Below are 20691 nucleotides of genomic sequence, written 5' to 3'. Positions count from 1 at the left end.
TCCAATCAGATTTAGAACTTCTTTCAGAAGCATCTGAGACATGCAGGCCCTAGACATAGCTGACCTATGGCTGAAGGAAGGGGAAATTAGTGTAAAAATACTGCACATTGTGCTCTGCCAGTGTTAGACACCACAACTGCATTGGAGGAGGGGAGCTGACAGTTTTCTGTGCTCTTGAGTTGCCTTGAGCATCACTGAACACAAAAACCTGCGAAGAACAGCCCACCAGTACCCACTCTGTAAGTGTGTATCACTTACTATTTACATTCTCTTTCATCTCTCCTGCTTAAATGGTTCAGTCAAGGACTTGCTAATAAAAAAAAACTAATTGGGAGGAAACAAGAGAAAGCCTGCAAGTAATGACACACCTGAAAGAGAAAAAATGAGTGGAAGTTTCATTCTGAAATGTTTTCCCCACAAAAAGACTATGGTAATACTGTGATGGCAAATTTCAAGAGAAGAATGAAATAGGTAACTTGTTTACAGGTCATTACTTGTAAATGAACAATTAGGTATTAATATAGGCCTGTGAAAAATTAAGTTCAATAAAGTGCAATTGAAAAGTGAAAAGGAGGCTCAGGGGGGTCCTTGTGGCTCTGCACAGCTCCTGCCAGGAGGGGACAGCTGGGGGGTCGGGCTGTGCTCCCAGGAACAGGGACAGGAGCAGAGGGAATGGCCTCAGCCTGGGCCAGGGCAGGCTCAGGGTGGACACCAGGAAGAATTTCCCCATGGAAAGGGTGCTCAGGCCTTGGAACTGCCCAGGGAGCTTTGGAGTGCCCATCCCTGGAGGTGTCCCAGGAATGCCTGGACAAGGTGGGCATCAGGCACAGCTGGGACTCAATGGCCTTGGAGGGCTTTTCTAGCCTTAATTATTCTGTGTTTGAAAGTCATAAGTGGGAGACCAGACTAATCCAGAGCAAAGAGTTTGTACAGTGAGAACTGTAGAGTGAGATTTAGCACCAGCCAAGTGCAGAATTCCTTTTGATGACAAAAGGTGGGCAAAAAAATGGTAATGTAGGAATCCTAAAAGGCTCAATTGCAAAGAGTGGGTGCAGGAAAAACCTGGAAAAGAAACAAAGGAAACATAGGAAAACAGACTTTTTGCACATGTTTTGAATGGTAAACTTCAAGGGCACTTTCTCTGAATATTCCTCCCAAGAGGATCTTTCAGGAAGATGGCATTGCTTTCAACTTTTACAAAAAATGACACATAAAAGATAAAGCTGAAAAGAACTCGTTCACTAGATACTCTCCAAATTAATATTATTGTGGCTCAATAATAAAAATCAATATCCATGGCTTTTTACACTAAATCTTTTGGGAAGGGCAGGTAGCTTTGCCTAATATCACTGTTATAAAAGTGCAATTTCTAATGCCTATATTTTAAAAGATCACATGCCAAAGACAATAAAAAATATATAAATTGGAGTCAGAAAATGTCTTAATTGTGATGGCTTCCACAGGTCATTGAGCGAACTTACTCTGAGACAATCAAAGGTGACTTGGTTGCACTAATTCAATTGTTTCCCTCCCCAGAGATAAGATTGTTACCAAAGACATTCCAATCAGCAGTGAAAATACACCAAATCTGCTACTTGCTGTTGTGCATGTAAGAAATCAGTGCAGGTCACCAAGCTGTATCACCTACACCCTACTGCTGGTTTGATTTCCATATGGCAATTAGGATTTTTTTTATATATAACTAGTCTAAACACCAATAAATTTTGGATTTTGAGGATACAGCTGAGTGTGCTTGGCCTATTCTGCTTTCTGGGGGAACTCAGAATACTTTGTCCCCTAAGCAAAGACTAGTGCTCTACAAATCAGGGCCCTTGATTAAATGAGTTCTCTGTGTTACTTTTCCCTGCTTCCCATCTGGTCTTATGGAATGAGAAACCACCTTTGTCCCTCTACCTCATGAAAAGAGAGAACATTCTTTTTCAGGACTTTGAGACATAAACAGCCAATTTTTATTTTTTGAAAACTGCAAGAAAGTGCTGTCATACAGCATTTCAGAAACATTCTATAACTCAAAGGCAGGCAGGAGGAAGGCATTAGAGATTGCAAAGAGGTAAGTCAGAGTAGATGAGAGAGAAATATATGTTTCAGCAGCAGATTATAAATGAAAGAAGGCTGAACACTTCTAAAGCTATGATCTAAAAAACCCCTTCGAATTGTTCAAAAAGATTCCTTAATACAGAGAAGTCTGAATTAAGCATCAGATCAGCAATTCCAACATTTTTATGGACAAGATTTCATGGTGGTGCTTAAGATTTCATATGCTTTTCACTACACCTATTTTAAGCTATTAATTGATGTTTAGATCCAAGGTTGTGATCCATTAGTCAGAATTAAATGTTTTCTAACAGAAATGAAAAGTGGATTAAAAGAATGAAAAAAGCATGAAAAATCAAGACAATTTTCTCATACTGTATGTCAGACAGTCCTAAAATGTTGCAAATACTATGCAACATGAAACAATTTCTCTGGAGGTGGCTGGAAGAGTAAAAAAGTTTCCCCACCTGTTTAGAGGTAACAAAGGATAAAGTGCCCGAAGAGCCTTGAGTGAACAGAGATGCAGTAGAGAGACAAATGAAGACAAAGTTAATTGGCAGAAGAAGTCCGGTAGGAAAGTAGGCAAATTCATTCCAGGATTTCTGGCTGGAATGTGCCCTAGAGGACAGCCAGGTAGTTTATCAGTGCAACAACCTGATTGCCATCCCAGCTGATGCTTCACTGGAACTCAATCCACTCATGATGAGGTGCAGATTTTGGAAACCCTCAGAGGCTGCTTTACATCAATTTCTTTAGTGTTATTCTGTACCCTTCTATAGTGCTCCCTTTATCCTGTACACACAGGAAGCTGGAGCACACACAGGCCACGGGGAAAATTTACAGAAATTCACCTTTGTGAATACTGGGAGCAGCAAAAATCCCATTGAACTTGTGCCTTTTCTTGAGCATAGGATTATCAGTCCAAGATCTTGCAGCAATAGTCATCAAATCATTCTGCCTTCATTCCAAATAAAGGAGATTTTTATGTATGTATGTTTATAATACATTGGGATGGAAAAAACAACTGCTTTTTGTTATCTCAGAGAAAAATAACTGATACATCATATAAGCACTGCCAATGCTAACCAAGGCTTACCTATAAAAATTTCATAACATGTCATGTCTAAATAGGAGCTGGTCCAGATTAATGAAAATCATGTTTTGAATATATTTTTAACCAGAACACAATGTGATTCCTTCTCTGTTTAACTAAATGAATTTTAAACGAACTGTGTTTGAACAATTTAGAAATTCCTAAGAATTTGTAAAGTTTGCATAAACACTACCTCTTATTATGGCAGATATTTATATTGCAAATATAATATATGAACTAGTGAATGAAGTAAAAATGAGAAACATGCTTCTAATCCTTTTATTCTTCCTCAGTTACTGAGATGAATCAAACATAATCTCTATTGCTCCAAGCAAGCCTTTTCCCAAACAGAATGTACATGTAGCAGCTGCTGGGCTGCAAATGTGTTATTTGAAATAAATGAAAAAGAAAAGGCATTTTTGTTACATCTGTATGTGATAGATGAGTAATGCAATGGTTGACTCTAACAATTAAAAGGCAAATATTATGGATATGTTAAGAGATGTTTTATAGATTAATAGTTATGTTTTACCCCCCCCTCCCCCCGACCCTTGCACTGTTATCATGGAATGGCCTGGGTAGTGGGGGCATTTGGGAGGGTCAGCTTGTTACTATGGCAGCACCTGACCTCCAGTCAGGATGTAAGAAAGTGATCTCCACCACTGGACAGTGAAGAAGGAATCAACTGACAAGACTTTCGAAGAGGTTAAAGGGTCATGGATGAGCACAAGGTGGGAAAAAAATCCTCTGCTCCTGGCACTGTAATATTTTCTCTATTCAGTATTCTGTTGTACTTTTTGATAAGGTTTTAATAAACCTTTAAAATTTTTGAAAGTGAGTATAATTTCTCACATATATTTGTTGTCAATAATGGGGTCTATAAGATTATTTAAAAAGCAGCACTGATTCTGTACTCTGTAAAATTTCTTGAATCTAGCAGGTGTTAATCCCATCTCCCCCATCTACTTCAGCTTTTCTTCTGTGATTTCTGAGACCCAGTTGTAGTTTGGTAGCCTACACTGGATTTGATAACATGAAATACAAGTTAATTATTTCTACATTTCTATGTATCATAAGAATACAAAAAAATCATGGGTCTTTCCCTAGCAAAATTTTATAATTTATTTTTTAATATTACTTTTTTTTTTTTTAGTATTGCCATTTGGATGTCTCCCTCAGTTCAGTGCTGGAAATGAAAGCATCGTTTCCACACATGGGCCTTCAGGAGTGTTTGCAATGTCTAAGCTTCAGCTTTAAAAGCTCTCCACATCACTATGTCCAGTTTTTTGCAAAACAGGAAATGCCTGACAGTATTTGGAATTCAAAAGTCCATTAGTCTTCAGTTCCAGAGATGGAAGCAGCTATTAAGGTTAGATTTTGGATTATTTTTCTTTCCATGTTGCCACTTTGTGTGCAGGGCACACATGGAGCGGTGCACAACTTGCAGCCTTCCCAGGGTGCTAGTGGCTGTCATTAAGGGAACTGGAGTGCATACCCTGGGGCTACAAAGCACCATTTTTAGACTCTGAAATTGACTGGTAGTGTAGCTTAAAACATGGTAAGTTGAAATGTTCAATGATAAATTGCTATCATGATGTAAAGATATTACCCTTAATAGTCTGATGGTATAGAATGAAGAGTTCAGAAATATCCTGCAATTAGGAGCTTAATTCCAGACTCTCATTACACCACAAGGTATTTCTTCAAACTTAGTTTTGAATGGAATGATTTCTTCCAAAACTGCTGTGCCAAAAAAAATTTAATGTCCAGAGGATCATATTGAAAGTAATTAAATAGTTTTATGTTCCATTCAGTTAATCAGGAGGTACCATGATGGAGTATCACCACTATTTAGACATGCAATTAGGGTCTCTTTTGTAGTTCTGACAGGCCAACATAAATGTAATCACATATCACATACCAATTAGCAAGTAATTATCTTGTTGCTATCTAGATTCATGCCTTGAGTTAACAAGTACCCTGAATCTGAGCTCTTAAACAGAAGTACAATGATTAGACTTTATTAGATTGTACACACCAAAGAAAATAATGGAATGCTTTTATACAAAAATATACGTAAGCATTATATTGCCATACTGTGACAGTAGGAGATTTTAAATGGGGGAAAGAAAATTACTAATAGTAATGATTAATAATAAAAATTAACATTGAGCTTGGTGCAATGGCAGTGCTTCTATGAGAATATTTCTTTTCTTGATATCTACTGTGAGATGTGATCAGAGACAGAGCAGAGCAGGCTCTAACTTAAGATTGAAAGGAAAAAAACTTTATTAACTTAAAACTACAAGGAAAAATACACAGAACACAGGATGAAAACCTTTTAAATTTCCTCCTCCTCCCCCCCCACTAAATTTCTTAATTCTGTTACCACTCTTTAGATCAATTCGCTCTCAGTCCATTACCACCCTTTAGATAATTAATTCTCAATTTCTCGAGAAGAGAGGAGTCCCTCTCACACTACAGATTTCACCCAGGAAACAGTTGAAACTTCTCGTGTTTCTGTGTCACGTGTGACACCGCCCGGAGAACATTTTGCCATTGTGACTTCTTCTTTCCATGTCCAGTGCTCTCACCACTGCACATGGACTACAGCTGCTTCTAAGGTTTTTCTTTTTAAGGATGCTGTGTCTAGTTCCAAAAAAAGAGAACAGTCTCTCTCTTTTTGGGACACCTGTCTTTTCTAAATTTCACCCCCTGGGGCTGAGGGGTCTCTTGAACAGAGATCATCATCTTCTTCTTCTTCTTTGAAGATGGAGGGCACCACTACCACCCTCCTCACCCATCGTCTCTGTTCACACACTTTCACATCACTGCACTCTCCTGGCTCTGAGCCATTGCCTCCCCTTAGAATGCAGTCTCTGTGTCACAGGAACTCAAGGGTTCTTCCATGGCTATTCAAGAAAAGTCCAGGCAAAGGCCACTCCATCATCTCCTCCCACCTAGGATTCTTCTCAACTTCTCTCAATGTCTTTCACTTGCCCATTTTCTTGTTATCTCACTCTATTTCCTCAATATCAGGAAGAATCAGCATTTGCAAAGTTTCCATCATCTCAAGAAGAGTTAAAAGTCCCAGGCTCTGCCGGTTTGGTTCATGAACTCCCACGGCTGGCTGCCCTGCTGGGCACCCCCCCCCTTCTCCTTCACTCCAGCCGCGCTATCACAGGCACAGGCTCTCGCTCGCTCTCCCTCCGGGCAGGGGGGGAATGGGGGATGGCTGCCCGAAGCCCTCGCAGTGCAGTGCTCTTCCACCCTTCGGCCCAGGCCTGGGTACCTCCCTCCGGCCACATGGCTCCCCTCCCCCCTGCCCCACTCGGAGCCGGGCAGGGGGAGGTCTGCTCTCTTCCAAGACCGGAACCTAAAAAAGTTTCCCCTCGGAGTTCACAGTTTTTAACCCCTTGTGTTCTCAGAGGGGTATCTATGCCCTCAGTGGACAAACCAGGTGCCAATATTAAAATCTGAACACCGATTGGCATGACCACACTATCCCAAAAAAACTTCATTTCCTCTCAAACCACAACAAACATTAATAGGGCTTGTTCTTCTAAGAGAAGAAAGCTGGAATGATTTGGCCCATTAACAATTTGAAATGTTAAACTATTTGTTGAAAGGTTCTGGGGCCTTCCTTCCTTCCTCGCTGGCAGTTACCTGGGAATAGCTTTATTAAAATACAGAGAAGAATCAAGCTGAGAAGAAGATGGCGTCTCATCAGTCTTGTGACCTGCATTTATGATGCCAACTTTATTCTCCATATTTATGTTGTTAATGAGACACCTTCACCACACTGAACATTTTCTTTGGGGTGCACCAGAAGCCATTTTATCGCAATCTAATAAAGCACCAACCAAAACCATTTTCCAGATTACAGGAGCAAACTGAAGGTTAAAATGTTAAAGCTCATAATAAAATGCAAAGAAAAGAAATATACAGCTTAAGGGGACTTAAATTCAGCTTACTGTCTGTCTGACGTTGAAAATGAGTGATGGTCCAATCTTCTGCTTCTTTGCCAAGAGCTTTGGGTCATTTTGAAAATCTTCACTGCTGTAACAATGCTCACAAGTTTAAAAACTTAATCAAGATCAATATAAAAGCATTCCAGGTCCCTTTCCTTGCTCCTGGGAAATATTTTTCTTTGTTTTCAGAGTTATTCCTTTAGGAATTTCTTTTCCTCACATGTCTATTTATTTCAATTTATTCCATTCTCCAAGAAAAAAATATTGCATCTGGAAAACTCTGGGATTCTTTTAAACATTATTAAAATTTAAAGGTAAATCACAGCTACATCTGTTTTCTAGGTGATAGCATGTGTTTTATTTTTATATTTTTTTTACTTCTCGTTTAAGTTCAGTTCACATTTTGAAGCTAATTACACAATGCAAATGAGCATCAACTCAGAGGTTGTAGTTCCAGGCTTTGGTATTTGCATAAATGATAAAAAATGCACTTGGCATCAAAATTGAACATCAAAAATGTTCCAAAAAAGTATATCTATTGTATTGCACTAAATAGTTTATTTAGTTGTTGTTTTTGCACTGGGTGTTTTGGTAATTTGGCACATGGTCTGTCCCATTTCCCCTCTCCCCCCAGAGCCCCATGGTAGTGGTTTGTCCCAGGTTTGCTCCTCCCCTTGCCCCCTCCTCGCTTGTATCCCACTGGCCATGATCCTCTTCCTCTATTCCCCCAGGTTTCAAAGTCTTCTACCATCAGGCATTCCCTCTCTTTTCTCCCTAGGACATCACCCGGATGCCGAGGAGACTTCTATTAGGGAATAAAATAGGACTTTGGTCCCAAGAAGGAGAGCGCCTCCAGTCTTTTACTTTTGTCCTTGTGAACGCTGTGAGGGGCCAGGGGTCCAGCGCTAGCTGGATTGGACCTGGCCTCAGGAGAACATAAATCCAGTCTTGAACTTATTCTCTAGTAAAGTTAAACTGTAGAAAATAGGGGCAGTCACAATATTGTACCCAAAAATAAACCCCTGATATAAAATAATGACTGTTGTAGGTAGTGCCAACAGACCCTTCCCATGCTCTCTCACACAAAATGTTTCATGGGGATGCTGATAAAGTCTTCCCACTGATTTTGTGAATGAGGATACCTGTCCACATGGAACTTTCCATTTAATTTTTAGATTTGCCTTGAAATATTCAAAGACCATCCCACACTTCCAAGTTGGGTTAAGAAATTGTTTATTTTTCACAAATCTGAGTGCTCTCACATATAAAAGTGGAAGTACAGTGATATCTTTCTTCAATTTCTAGCAATGCTTTGAAATTTCAAATTTGTAAAACTTCCGTGTAAGATAAGTCACAACATGCTGAATCATGATATTCAGCTTTATTATAATTATTAAATTGGTGTTTACTACATTTATTCTTTCCATTTACTATGTTCATCTATCCCTGCCCCTTGTCATACATTTAGTGTTCACCATTAAGTTTGAAGAGCTGTTTTATTCAAATGGTGAAATGAATTTGTGCCTTCCATAACAAAGAGTAGCAACATTCCCCCTTCTCTAGACATCCTTCAATAAAAATGGCCTCAAGTTTGACATCAAAATCAAAAGAAAATGGTAAATCATCCCTGCTAATTAAATTTACTGATTTCTTAGAGTTCTTTGGGTGCAACAGTGGGTTAGTTTCAAACAAGGTTATCAAGCTCCTGATCAATTAGAGCTGAATTGATTTTTCTGCAATTCAAAAGCAGTTTTCAAATTTGTTCCCTAAAAATGTTTGATTTGTTTTTGTGGGAATCCTTAAAATCAGAGGGTTTTGGGAAAGCTGCAAAAAGCAGGCCTCAGAGACAGCAGAATTGCAATTAGAGCTAAGCAGTAGCCATAAGATTTTTTTATCAGAAAAGTTATATAAGATGTAGAAAGTAAGGACAATTAGAACAATGCTCTGTGTATTAACATTTGACTAGAATAACTCCCTAAGCTACAGAAAAGTATATCTAGCCAGATGTTAGGGAGTTCTAAGCTTAATAATGGAGCTCTGTGTATTGTGTTTTAAGGCCTACAAGCAGGTATTGTATTTGAAATAAGCAAGCATTGTTTTAACCAAAGGTACGTGTGCTTATAGTGGTTGGATGGAACTACTGTCAATATGCTTTTGCTTTGTTGTGATTGGTCAAAAAAGTTTAAAAGTGAGTTGTAGCATTGAGTTCTGTGTCTGCTGCCAGGGATGTGAGCTGCTGGCATCTTCCCATTGTCATAACCATGTAATGAGACTGATGCTGGAAAATACAACAGCTTGAGATGCATTCCTCAGCAGTCCTGTCCTGTTCTTGATTTGTACATAGACCCCTGGCCAGTTTTCTCACTGAAGGTAAGTAAGCCAGTTTCATGTTTTTCTTTGCCATGACATTCAGATGTAACAGCGTAAAGAATGGCCTGGAAAAGTGCTGCTTGATCATTTCTTTGCAAGATCCAATTTATTTTAAGGGAAGTTTTACAGAAACTATACACTGTTGCTCCAGCATAAGTAAATATATTTCTATTAAGTGCAAAATGTGCTATGATTTTGCTCTTCATTATTTCCACTTGAATTTGCATCAATGAAGAATTCCTTATCCCTTTTTTATATTATTAATCAGCCAATAACACACAAGGGCAGGTTAGTTAATCCAAAGAAAGGCACAAAAGGTTGAGATGAGTTTAGATTCCTGAATTCAAGCCCAAATGCAGCATCTAGACCTGGCTAAGTTAGTTTCTTCAGCCCACCATCATTTCTCACACTTGGATGCTTGCATAAATAAAAAGGAGAGCTTAAGAGGCTTTACAAAACCCAAGCCACTCACAGGCAATTCTGCATCTTGAATAAATACATCAGGAAATGAGGAGATCAAGGGAACAGGTGATTTTAAGCACATCATCAAATTTGGGAAACCACCCCATATACGTCTACAGAAGTAGGAGAAGAAATAAAGATAAATTCTAATACTAATTCAGATTCCCACAGCTTCAGAGAGCTTGGCTTACTCCACCAGCTGGAATATGTTCCACTGTCCCACTATGCTGCTACTCTTCAGAATATATCCCAAGTTCTGTGGCATGGTTACTCAGCCAGTCCAGTCTTAAGGGCTCTGGGTTGGAGGAGTTGCTCAGTAATGAACCTCAGTCCCCCCGAGCTGCTCATTAATCAAAGCTATTTCTCCTTGTGTGACAACAATTTGGGGACAGTTACACCAGACATCACCAGCCTCACTGTCAAACAGGCTGAAGCTGAGGAGCACACTTGTAAACATAGTGCATTATTTATAAATACATGTGACTAAGTGAAAAATATTAACACCCATTGAACTACCTGTTGATTGTTTAGAGCTGAAGCAAAACTGCCTAAACCTTCCTCATTTGTCCTTGCTCTTTTTCATAATTTTTCCAATCAGAAATTATGTTCGAAGTTTGATGTACTTCCCTCTTACAGCCTTTCCTAAACTAGAAGCAATCACTTCAAACACTCTCATTCTCCCATGTTTTTATGAGCAGTAAAAGTTATTAATGGCTGAACCTTTAATCCAATGCCCCCTTTTTGTCTGTCCAAGAAGGAAGTTCCATACTGCCAGGTGCTCCTGCCCCACATTCAAGTATCTACTCTTGATGCTTGAAGATTCTTAATACTATCATTTTATTTCACATCAGTTGGGTTTTGCACAAGCTGCCATCATTTTGGGTGGGGTAAATTTTGCCATTCCTCTCACTATTTATCTCCTCTTATAGCCAGAACCGCTCATCATGGCCTGATCACAGTAGCTAGGATTTTGTGACACAAAATTCTTCCCAGAATTTGCTTGAAATCTGACCTTTATTGAGCAAACACATCTAGACCCCTTCTTTGATAATTGCACAAAAAAGGAACTGCTATTGCAAATATTTTCATGTGGATTTAAAAAGCACTGATAATACTACAGATTCAAGCTGGACTGATGCTGCTTCTAACTGATTAAGGCAAAATGTTTTGGAACACGTCATATTCAGACTATTTCTTCCACTCACTAAATAGATGCTATTGAGTAAAGCTGACCAAAAAATCAACAAGAAATCAATATTTCAGTTGTTTTTAAAAAGCCTTTTGCTTTAGACAAGAGGAAATCTTAATCTATTTCCATATGGGCTTTGTAAAATATCATAAACCCTCTGTGATTTTAGAAGATGACAGGGTAATGAATCTCCTCTGTCTTTACTTGATCCTCCTTGGAAAGGTGGTATAGAAAGATTACATTTGAAAACTCTTATTTTATATGTTATCTAGGCAAAAATTCAGCCCCCTTGAGCCCCTTTGAACCCCCCTGAATCACCTTGGAGCCCCTTTCAGCCCTACAGGCAGACACTTGGGGCGGACCCTCCCTTCCATCCCAACTTTCCTGTCCCAACACAATGTTTGGGAAAAAACATGGTTACATCTCATTCTTCACAATGATCTACTTCAGGCTTAGACAGGGTGAGTTTTCCATGAGGAGCTAAACACAAAATGTGTCATGAAATCCAAAACACTTTCTGGAATACTCTGAAAAAGGTGCATCAACCTGGTACAGGAATTCAAAAACCTGAACCACAGATTTCTTCAGGGGAGACAAAGAAAATGGGAAAATGCATCAAGCCTAAAGATTGGACATAAACTGACAGATCACAGCCACTCAGATTGAGTGCACTGGAGTGAAATTTTTCCCACAATGGCTCATGTCAGCTTTATTTTCATGGATCCTGGGATGCCATTTCACTTTCTGCACGTATAGGAAACACTCTCACAGCAGGCCTGGAATTCACTGAGTGCTTATTGCACCTTCTTTTAATCTCACTCATCTAAATACATCTACTTTTGTCTTTGAAACTTTACATAACATAAAAGTTTGAAAGTATTTTTAAGAGGCAAGGATTTGTGTTTACCTAAAAGCTACAGAGAAAAACATGGCAGATACCAACATTCAAATGACTGTGTGATTTATGAGCTTCTACATTTTTTATCAAGCTAAAAGCAATCAAAATCTTCTTCAACATGGTTATCATTGCTTTCATGCTAATAATACCTTGTCAAGTCAGGAGGAAAATGGAGAACACTGATTTCTGAAGGACTTTTCTGAATCTGTTGTCAAATAGCACTAGAATAACTTAACTTCTAATATTTTAATAAAGCAAAATAATTTGTGATTTTTTTCTCGACAGCTCATAATTCATCTTATGCAAGAGTACAAGAGCACAGCAGATTAACAGCTACTTCTCAGCTATGTAGCTTTAATCTGTTGTTATTCACTAAAAAAATGCTTAGATGATGCAATTTACCAAGTGCAGAAGAATCCTTTCATGAAATACAAAACACGCTTAAAGAAGACATTCCCAACCTTAGGCCACCTTTAACATCCCTTGAAATGTAATTCTTTAACTGAAAATTAAAATAAATTATCTTAAAATAAAACTGGCATCACTGTAGATCATTTGGGTTTTTTTCGTCTCACCATGAATCATAAATATTTTCAATTTTCAATCTCCAAGGACAATGGGAAAATTCTTCAAATTATAATGGCTACAAAACAAATGAAACCACAAGAAGAATTAATTTTATTTAAAGAATACCTAGAGTTAAGACATTCTGCATTTGAATGACACAAAATAAAATAGCTATACAAAAATTCTGCTCTATTTTATAGACCTTTAAAAGCAGCAAATGCCTTTTGAAATTAAGTACTACTCTGAAAGAAAAAAAAAAACACATAAAAAATCCTGTAGATATATTCTAGGTTTCCTGCAGGTGATTTTTCACATTTTTTAGCTTTGTTAAAATTACATTTTCAGTAACTTTCAGTTTCAAAGCATTGTACTGTGATTCTTTTAAATGCCATTGGCACATAAGTATTAAAGATATCTAGAAAATGTCTTTACATCTTAAGATCCTTGGCGGATTTTTAATGAGCTTTAATTATTTCCTCTATGAAAAAAATGAAACAATAAGCCCATCTTCTTGCATTGACAAAAGCTTCAGAAACATCCCAAAATGTCTGTTTCTCTCTCAGATATAATGACAATGACAAAAATGAGAGTTAAAGATAACTTATCCTTTGCAGAGCCAGAGCAACATTGCAAAGAAGCTTTCTGACAAGGGGCTATTTAGGAATCACCTGTTCAATATGGAGACAGAACTGCAGAACCCAGATGCAAATTCACCCCTCTTGTGCTCTCAGGAGTTTGTTCTTTTTTTTTTTTTTTTTTTAATATAAAAAGGAATAAGAAGCAAACAAGGAGATCAAGATCTTAATCTCTATGGCAAAACAGGCACATTCCAGACATTAAACAAACCAGTTTATTATCAGTAATTTTTAAATATAAATAATAAAATTCCCTTTTTCCAATATCAGCCAAATATTATCTCATAAATTTGCCATTTTCATTCCTGACCTCATGCTACAGTTTCAGGTTCATGTAGACATGGTTTTGTTGAATTCATTTTCAATTAGGCTTCCCAGAGATTTGGCTGTGTAGGATTATATAGCTCTCTGAGAGTGCAGAAAATTACCAGTAATTTAGGGAAAAATTCCATGGCAAAGGCTGCCAGAATGTCCGATTCAATTTAAAAAGACATTCCCAGAGCCTGCTTGGCTTTGCTGGTTGTACATTCTGTTTGAGTCCACCATTGCCCAGTGCATCATTCCAATGAATATCGTTTGATATCTTTGTCATTCTCTCCCTCTCCAGTGAATTTAAATCAACTCGATGAAATCTTGTTCTTGCCACCGAATACGTAACCCCACCATTCATTTAATTTTACATAAAGCAGCAGGAGAGAAAACCAGAAAATATGTTAGTACTGATGCATCGCTGTGTGTGAAACAGAAAAAAATAAAAATACATTTATTAAACTGAGACACTATTCTGTGCTTGATTCACTGATTTGCTCCAAAATGGGGAGTAAATAATCTTTCCTGAGTGTATTTAAAGATTCTGTTGATATTTTTTTTTAATACATCAATGATCAATGACCAGTGATCATCACTGGAATCGCAACCAGACCTTCCATGGTAAATTCCACTTTAATTGCTATTCCATTTTCTGCTCCTTTGGTGCTACTTGTACCTGGCATTTATTTCTGCTAGTCTACTATAACTTTCTCACATAATGTATCAAGAAAATTCTCATTACTTTGGACAGAAATCCACTTTTTGCTCCCCCTTTTTTTAACCAGACGCTTTTTATGGAATAGACAAAACCAAATGCCACAATTTTTCTCCAGTCACCTGCTTGTCAGCCCTATTGATTATGATACACTGAGGGTGCTAGGGGTCAGGTCACAGCTGAATTAAGACATCAATGGGCTTATTTCATGCACCTGCACTTCCCTGCTGCTTCTAAACATTTTTGAAAAGTCACCAGTAGACCAAAGACATAACCACTGCATGGTTCAACCAGGTACAGTCTGACCTTTCCCTGTCTGTTCATCATCCTTCAAAAACCACAGGAGTAATGAAAAACCCAACCCCACAACCTTAACTGCAGGACTCAATACAAAATGGGGCTTACAGCATTAAGTTAATAGTTTAAGAAACCTGAACAGTTGCAGTAACAGGTGGAGACAGAGCTGCACACCTGGTAGCACAAAATTACTTTCCTCTGGCCACACAAGGCTACTGTAGGAAAAAGTAAACAGAGTTCGGCACATGATTTAAGTGAACAATTTCATTTAATTCCATCTTTCAAACTAAGCAGTGTTTCTGGGCCTGTAGGCTGCAGTGCAGGTTGTGAAGATGCACCTCCCACCCACCTTCAGGCAGGACTTTGTGCTCAGAAATGCTCATTAAGCCTCAACAAGGAGATCATGGGCTGAGCTCCTTGCTCTCCTCAGAGACGCCACTCCCAGGAACAGGTGCTGGTAATGAGCTCCTGTTTCCCAACAAACAGCCTTGGAAACTTGCCTGAGTAACAATCCCAAGGAAACAATGTTTTTATTATCATATCTGAAAAGAAAATTACTCCCAACTCACAGCTAGCATGGAAAATTACCATGACTAAAGCCCACTCTTTTGTGATCCTGTGAACAGCAGACCTAAATGAGACCCTTTGAGCTCTCCTGGACTGCCATGGACTGTGAACTTTTTTCACAGCTTAATAAACAGGGATACGTAAGACAGGATTATTGTTCTACATGTTATTAGTTGTTGAAGTCAAAATAAAGGGCAAGATTATGAAAGATCCATGAAAATCTAAAAATTAAGAAAAGCCTTAATTCTCAGTCCACAGGTTGTTCTAAGAACATGATAGCAGAATAGTCTGACCTCCACTCTGAAGGAAACAGAACTTGTGCATTCCCAGATCACCAAGAGACACAGGGAGCAATGCCTGAAATGAATGAATTAATCAGTCAATTAAAGACCAAAAAAGGGCCACACAAACACCAGACATACTCTTTATGGAAAGATTAAGCTCAGGATTTGTTTTTGTCTGTTTGTTTTGAAAGATCTAGATTAAAGGGTAGTAAAGGACATTATGTTAAAATACATATATAAACCCCTCAGATGATCTGTCATGGATAGCATCACTCAAATACTGTAGAGAAAAAACTAAGGCAATATTTATCGTCTGTGTAAGCAGCACTTTCACAGGAGACTCCCAGCTCTGTTCACTCTGGATATGGTTGACTCAAATGCTCTTTCCTGCTGGAAGACAAAGGGAAGACAAATAAATGAATAGGGCTGCCTTGAAATGGCTGTTCTCTTTCTTAACCTCATTTCCCCCCTTCTCCCCGCCCTGCCAAAATATCCTCTTTGTATATTCTTAGGTGGGTTCAGGTATGGTTTGACATTTGTAGGTGGTTTCAACTCTCAGTCCTTTTCTGCAGCATGACTGCACAAGCACTAGGAAATACTGAAAAAGTCATCATTTTGGTGGCCTGGACTTCCTTTTCTACCCTGGTATTTTGAGATTAAAGATGGCAATTACAGCAACTTTCCAATGTCATGGCAGGGGGACATTATTTTGCTGCCTGGTGGCAATGGCAGTAACTGTTGGATGCAGCTTTCATCTTGTCAGAGTACTTTAGCTCTGTCATGCTAAATTTGTCATAATGGCTCTGCAGTGCTCTCTGTGATCTACACAGCTAATGACCTCTGGTCAGCATTAGGCACCTTGTTTTGTTCGGGCAGACAGCAAAATTTGCTTCTATGCTTGTTTCTGTTGACTTTTTTTTAAAACCATGGTTTTAAAAAAGCCTTCCAAAAGCAGGACAGAAGCTGAGATTATAAAATTCCCCAACCCTCTGCTCAGGCAGTATCTTCTCAAAGACAATTATTACAGGGAAATCCTTTTCTCCCCAGTTCTGAAGTGTCAGAAATTACTTCACAAAGCTGCTGGTCCCAGCTGGTGCAGCAGCCTGGCTACCCTGAAGCGTGTTCTCTGAGCCATTTGAACACAGAGTTGCCACAACTCTTCCCCTTATTTCCTACCTCCACTTCCTTGCTGGGACCCTTTGTGTGAAGCACAGAGCTCCTGGCACTTCCACACAAGACCCAGAAAAACAGAGTGCGCCCGAATACTGGGATGTAAATCCCAGGAGATACTGAGCATTCGACCAGAAGTGTCGTGCTTTGGTAATGACCATGTCTGAAATTCTGGGTGGTCTTTCATTGTGCTCTGCGCCTTCTTTAGGGCTAAGACAGGCTTCTGCAGAGGAGGAGAAGCTCTCTTATCCTGTTTGTTCTCCATCCCTCCTTTATTCTGCTTCTTCCTCTAATACAATATTGGTTTCACAGTCACAATCAGATCTGCTGAGATGACAAGCCATTCCTATTTTTTTGGCAAGTTAGTTTACAGCTGTACCAGCCAATGGGTCCAACTTCACCTTTTGCTGCACAATCAGTTGAAGCAATGTGGTGGAAATAAGGGATGTGGAGAGAGGTGCAGACCACAGTTACACTGAATCAAGCATTATGTGAAACTGAACTTTTAGGATGCACTCACTATCCACACAAACACTGGCACAAGTGCAACAGGGAGCAAACCAAGTCCCTCTAGCAGTAACTTACAGTTAGACTAAGTTACGGCACTCCTGAGACACTGATCACAATTGTGAAAGAATGGCAGAGGCCACACAGCTGCCTTTCCCTGAAGTGAGACCTCAGAAACTCAAGACCCAGGTCAGCTCCAGAGGCTCCTGCTGAATGCTCCAAGCATTCCAGGAAGCAGATGGATCTGCTAGGTTGGTGCTAAGCTCCAGCATCCAGCTTGCTTGTCATTGTAAGACGTCTGATGTAATAACACAGCTAATGATATGAAACTAGAAACAAAAAACTATCAATTATATATATCTTTTTGATCTCAGAGAATCATAGATTGGTTTGACTTGGAAGATGTCAGCACAATGGGTCCGAACTTGGCAATAAGTGACATAGACTCTCAAGATATTTACAGAAGCCTAATAGCAATCTTTATTAGGAAACCCACACTTCACTCTTCATACCCTACTTCACTACAGGAGAACCTGATTGGTCCTTTAATTAAAACACCATTGGCTAATTAAGAAACCACCCTTTGATACACAAATCTCCATAACACATTCCACATGTTCACAACACCAGATGCAGCAAGGTAAGAATTCTTTCTCATTATTTTCTCTGCTCTTCTCACAGCCTTTCCCAGAATGATGCCTGGGAAAGTTGAGTTGTCTGTTGCTGTCTGTGACCAGAGAGCTGCTGCAATGGGAAGGGACCTTAAAGCCCATCCAGTGCCCCCCCTAACATGGGCAGGGACAACTTCCACTGTCCCAGGCTGCTCCAAGACCCAATGTCCAACCTGGCCTTGGGCACTGACAGGGATCCAGGGGCAGCCACAGGTGCTCTGGGCACCCTGTGCCAGGGCCTGCCCACCCTCCCCAGGAACAACTCCTTCCCAAAATCTCATCTAACCGTGCCCTCTGGAAGTGGGAAGCCATTCCCTGTGTCCTGTCCCTCCAGCCCTTGTCAATTGTCTCTCTCCATCTTTCCTGCAGCTCCTTCAGGCCCTGCAAGGCCACACTGAGCTCACCCTAAAGCTTCTCTTCTCCAGGCTGAACAATCCCAATTCTCTCTGCCTTTAAGGAAAGTTTCAAGATAAACAAGTGCAGCAAAGAAAACAATTAGGCAATGGTTAATTACACAGTCAGCTGCAGCATTAATCAGCACATTTGGGAAACTTCCTAAGTTGTGGCCATGTACACTAAAGTGAGACAGTAAAATACAAGGGTGGCCCTTCCAAAGCTACTGTAAGAAGTACCTCTCTTGGGTCTCTTTTACAATTTCAGTCAGTGCTGCTTGATGGCCTTTGAAAAGGAAATCAAATTTAACTCCCATGTCATGAGGCACTGGGAATATTTACTTTTTTTTATTTATACATAACCCTAGCTTGGGCTTGTAGGGTATAAGTGTGGCTGACTGGACATTCTTGCTCTGGCAAAAATGTTATCACCTTGTGAAATTTAATCATATAATTGTGCTGTATAACTGCACTGTACAACATCATACAATCAGTCCCACCTGCCCAACTGTCCTCTTTCAATATGCAGCGTGCTCTATAGACCCACTGGAACAAGTGCAAATTCCACCTGTTTGGTTATATGGGATTACAGAGTCCTGTGAACATTACTGCAAATGCCTGTTATATCTCAAAGAGAGGAAAACAAAACCTTCTTCCTTATTATTTTTTATTTCATTTTCTTCCAAGCCATGCAGGCACTATCAAGCAATTTATTCTACTATTGAATTGTCTGATCCTTAGATTTTGGCAAGCAATATGTTGGTTGGATTACAAGTTTCATTTTAAGTAGACACCTTAACTGGACTTGGAACAGTCACTGCTCTAGTTTTCATAATTTTAAAAGCTCAGCATTATACAGCATATTACTGCTTTTTATCAGAAAGAAATCATTACCAAAAAAAAAAAAAAAAAAAAGGAAGAAGAAGAAGAATTTACATTAGGTTGCTAGTAGTTTTTCAAAATTAAAATTAATCCTGCAGTACATTTTATATTATTAGAAGCAGGTTATTCTTGTGCTGAAAGAAAGCAGTGTTTCACCAGCTGGGGTTGATTTGTAGCCTCAGATTGAGTGACTGTGGTACTGCAGAATTTTCCTAGCCTTGCTCCTTTGCTCCAAGCCCTGCCTCTGAAGGGATGGATTGCAGTTGGCACAGCTGCATTTCCTCTTTTGGATGTGTTGGTGCAGCAGCAGAGGGTGAAAGCAATGGGAAACCAGAGAAAGCACCACAAGTGTTGGGATAACGCCAGAGTGGAGCAAAGACAGCTCCAACTCAGATTCTCCTCATGTAGAAGATGGTTCTCCTGAAAAAAATCTACTTTGTGTTCCTGCCTTTCTCCTCTTGATGAGAGTGAAATATGATTCTGATTTGCAAGGTTTGCAGGAACCTGGTCTCTTTCTTGTTATTTGCTATGACAAGATATGGTCTATCCACCACAAGAAACAAGCCTGTAAATAGAACCCTGAAAATTCTCCAGCCCCCCTCTTCCTCTTTGTAGTGGTTTTGCATGAGAGGCACTCTTGGAAGTGATTCAAAGAGAAAGCTGATACACCTCTGTGAACACCCATGAATATAACGAAAAATCCCGGGAAATCTCTCTTTCTTTTCTGGTCAGTAAAGAGGTAGCAGGGGCTGGGCTGGGGGATGTCTGCCGCGGGCCTTGGCCCCCCCCATCCCAGTCTGCTGCTGTGAGAGGAAAGTGCTGGGCCAGGCCTGGCCATGGCTGCAATTTCCAACATCTTGCTGTGCGGGTGGCCAGAGCAGCTCCCCCAGGCAGGTGCTGTCGGGGTGGCTGCAGCACCGAAAGCATCTCCACTTCGGGCTGCCTTGACAACTCCCCTGGCCCACCAGATGCCTGAGCCCAGATGGGTAATCAAAGCCTCACCAGAGTGACAAGAGGACTCCTTGCATAGCAGATCCAGCAGGGTTTATTAAGGGAAAATCCAAGGGTCCAGGTGAAGTGAGGGTGAGGAGGGAAACAGGAGCAAGCAGGAACACAACCTCTGCTGAAGGGAACAGGGACAAAGAGCCAAGAGCAGACGTGGGGCCAGGGTATATAACTGGGGGAAGGTAGGAGGGGTCAGGGTACAAATTGTCCAGTGGGGAAGGGAGTCACAGGTGGAGTTAAGGTGGGGTGACATGGGACACACCAATGGGGGAAGCAGAGTGGGAGGGGTCTCTCAGGGAAAACCAATGGAGGAGTGGGGAGTACAGAACTTTCTGGAACAGCAGTCGATTGACAACAGCACATTAACATTAACAAGCAAAGAACCATGTGGAATTGTACCAGTCTCTCACCCTAACTTAAACAGTGGTATCCTCCCATGGCATTCCAGGTTCACCTCCTCCATGGCTGTCTCCCACATCACTGCTACTAGGCCATGCCCTGCCACCAGCCTGTGGCCGAGCCAGGTGCACTGGGCCTCAGGAGCAGCCCAGGGCCAGAGCCAGCTCGGCCAAGATTCTACCACTGTTGAGATTCACCCGCAATCATTGGGCAGGGGAGAGGAGAAGCCATCAGCACCCCCCTTGGCACACCA

This window comes from Haemorhous mexicanus, chromosome 12 (assembly GCF_027477595.1).
Source record: "Haemorhous mexicanus isolate bHaeMex1 chromosome 12, bHaeMex1.pri, whole genome shotgun sequence".
NCBI lineage: Eukaryota > Metazoa > Chordata > Aves > Passeriformes > Fringillidae > Haemorhous > Haemorhous mexicanus.
The sequence above is the reverse complement of the archived record's forward strand: the minus strand, read 5'-3'. Positions refer to the sequence as shown.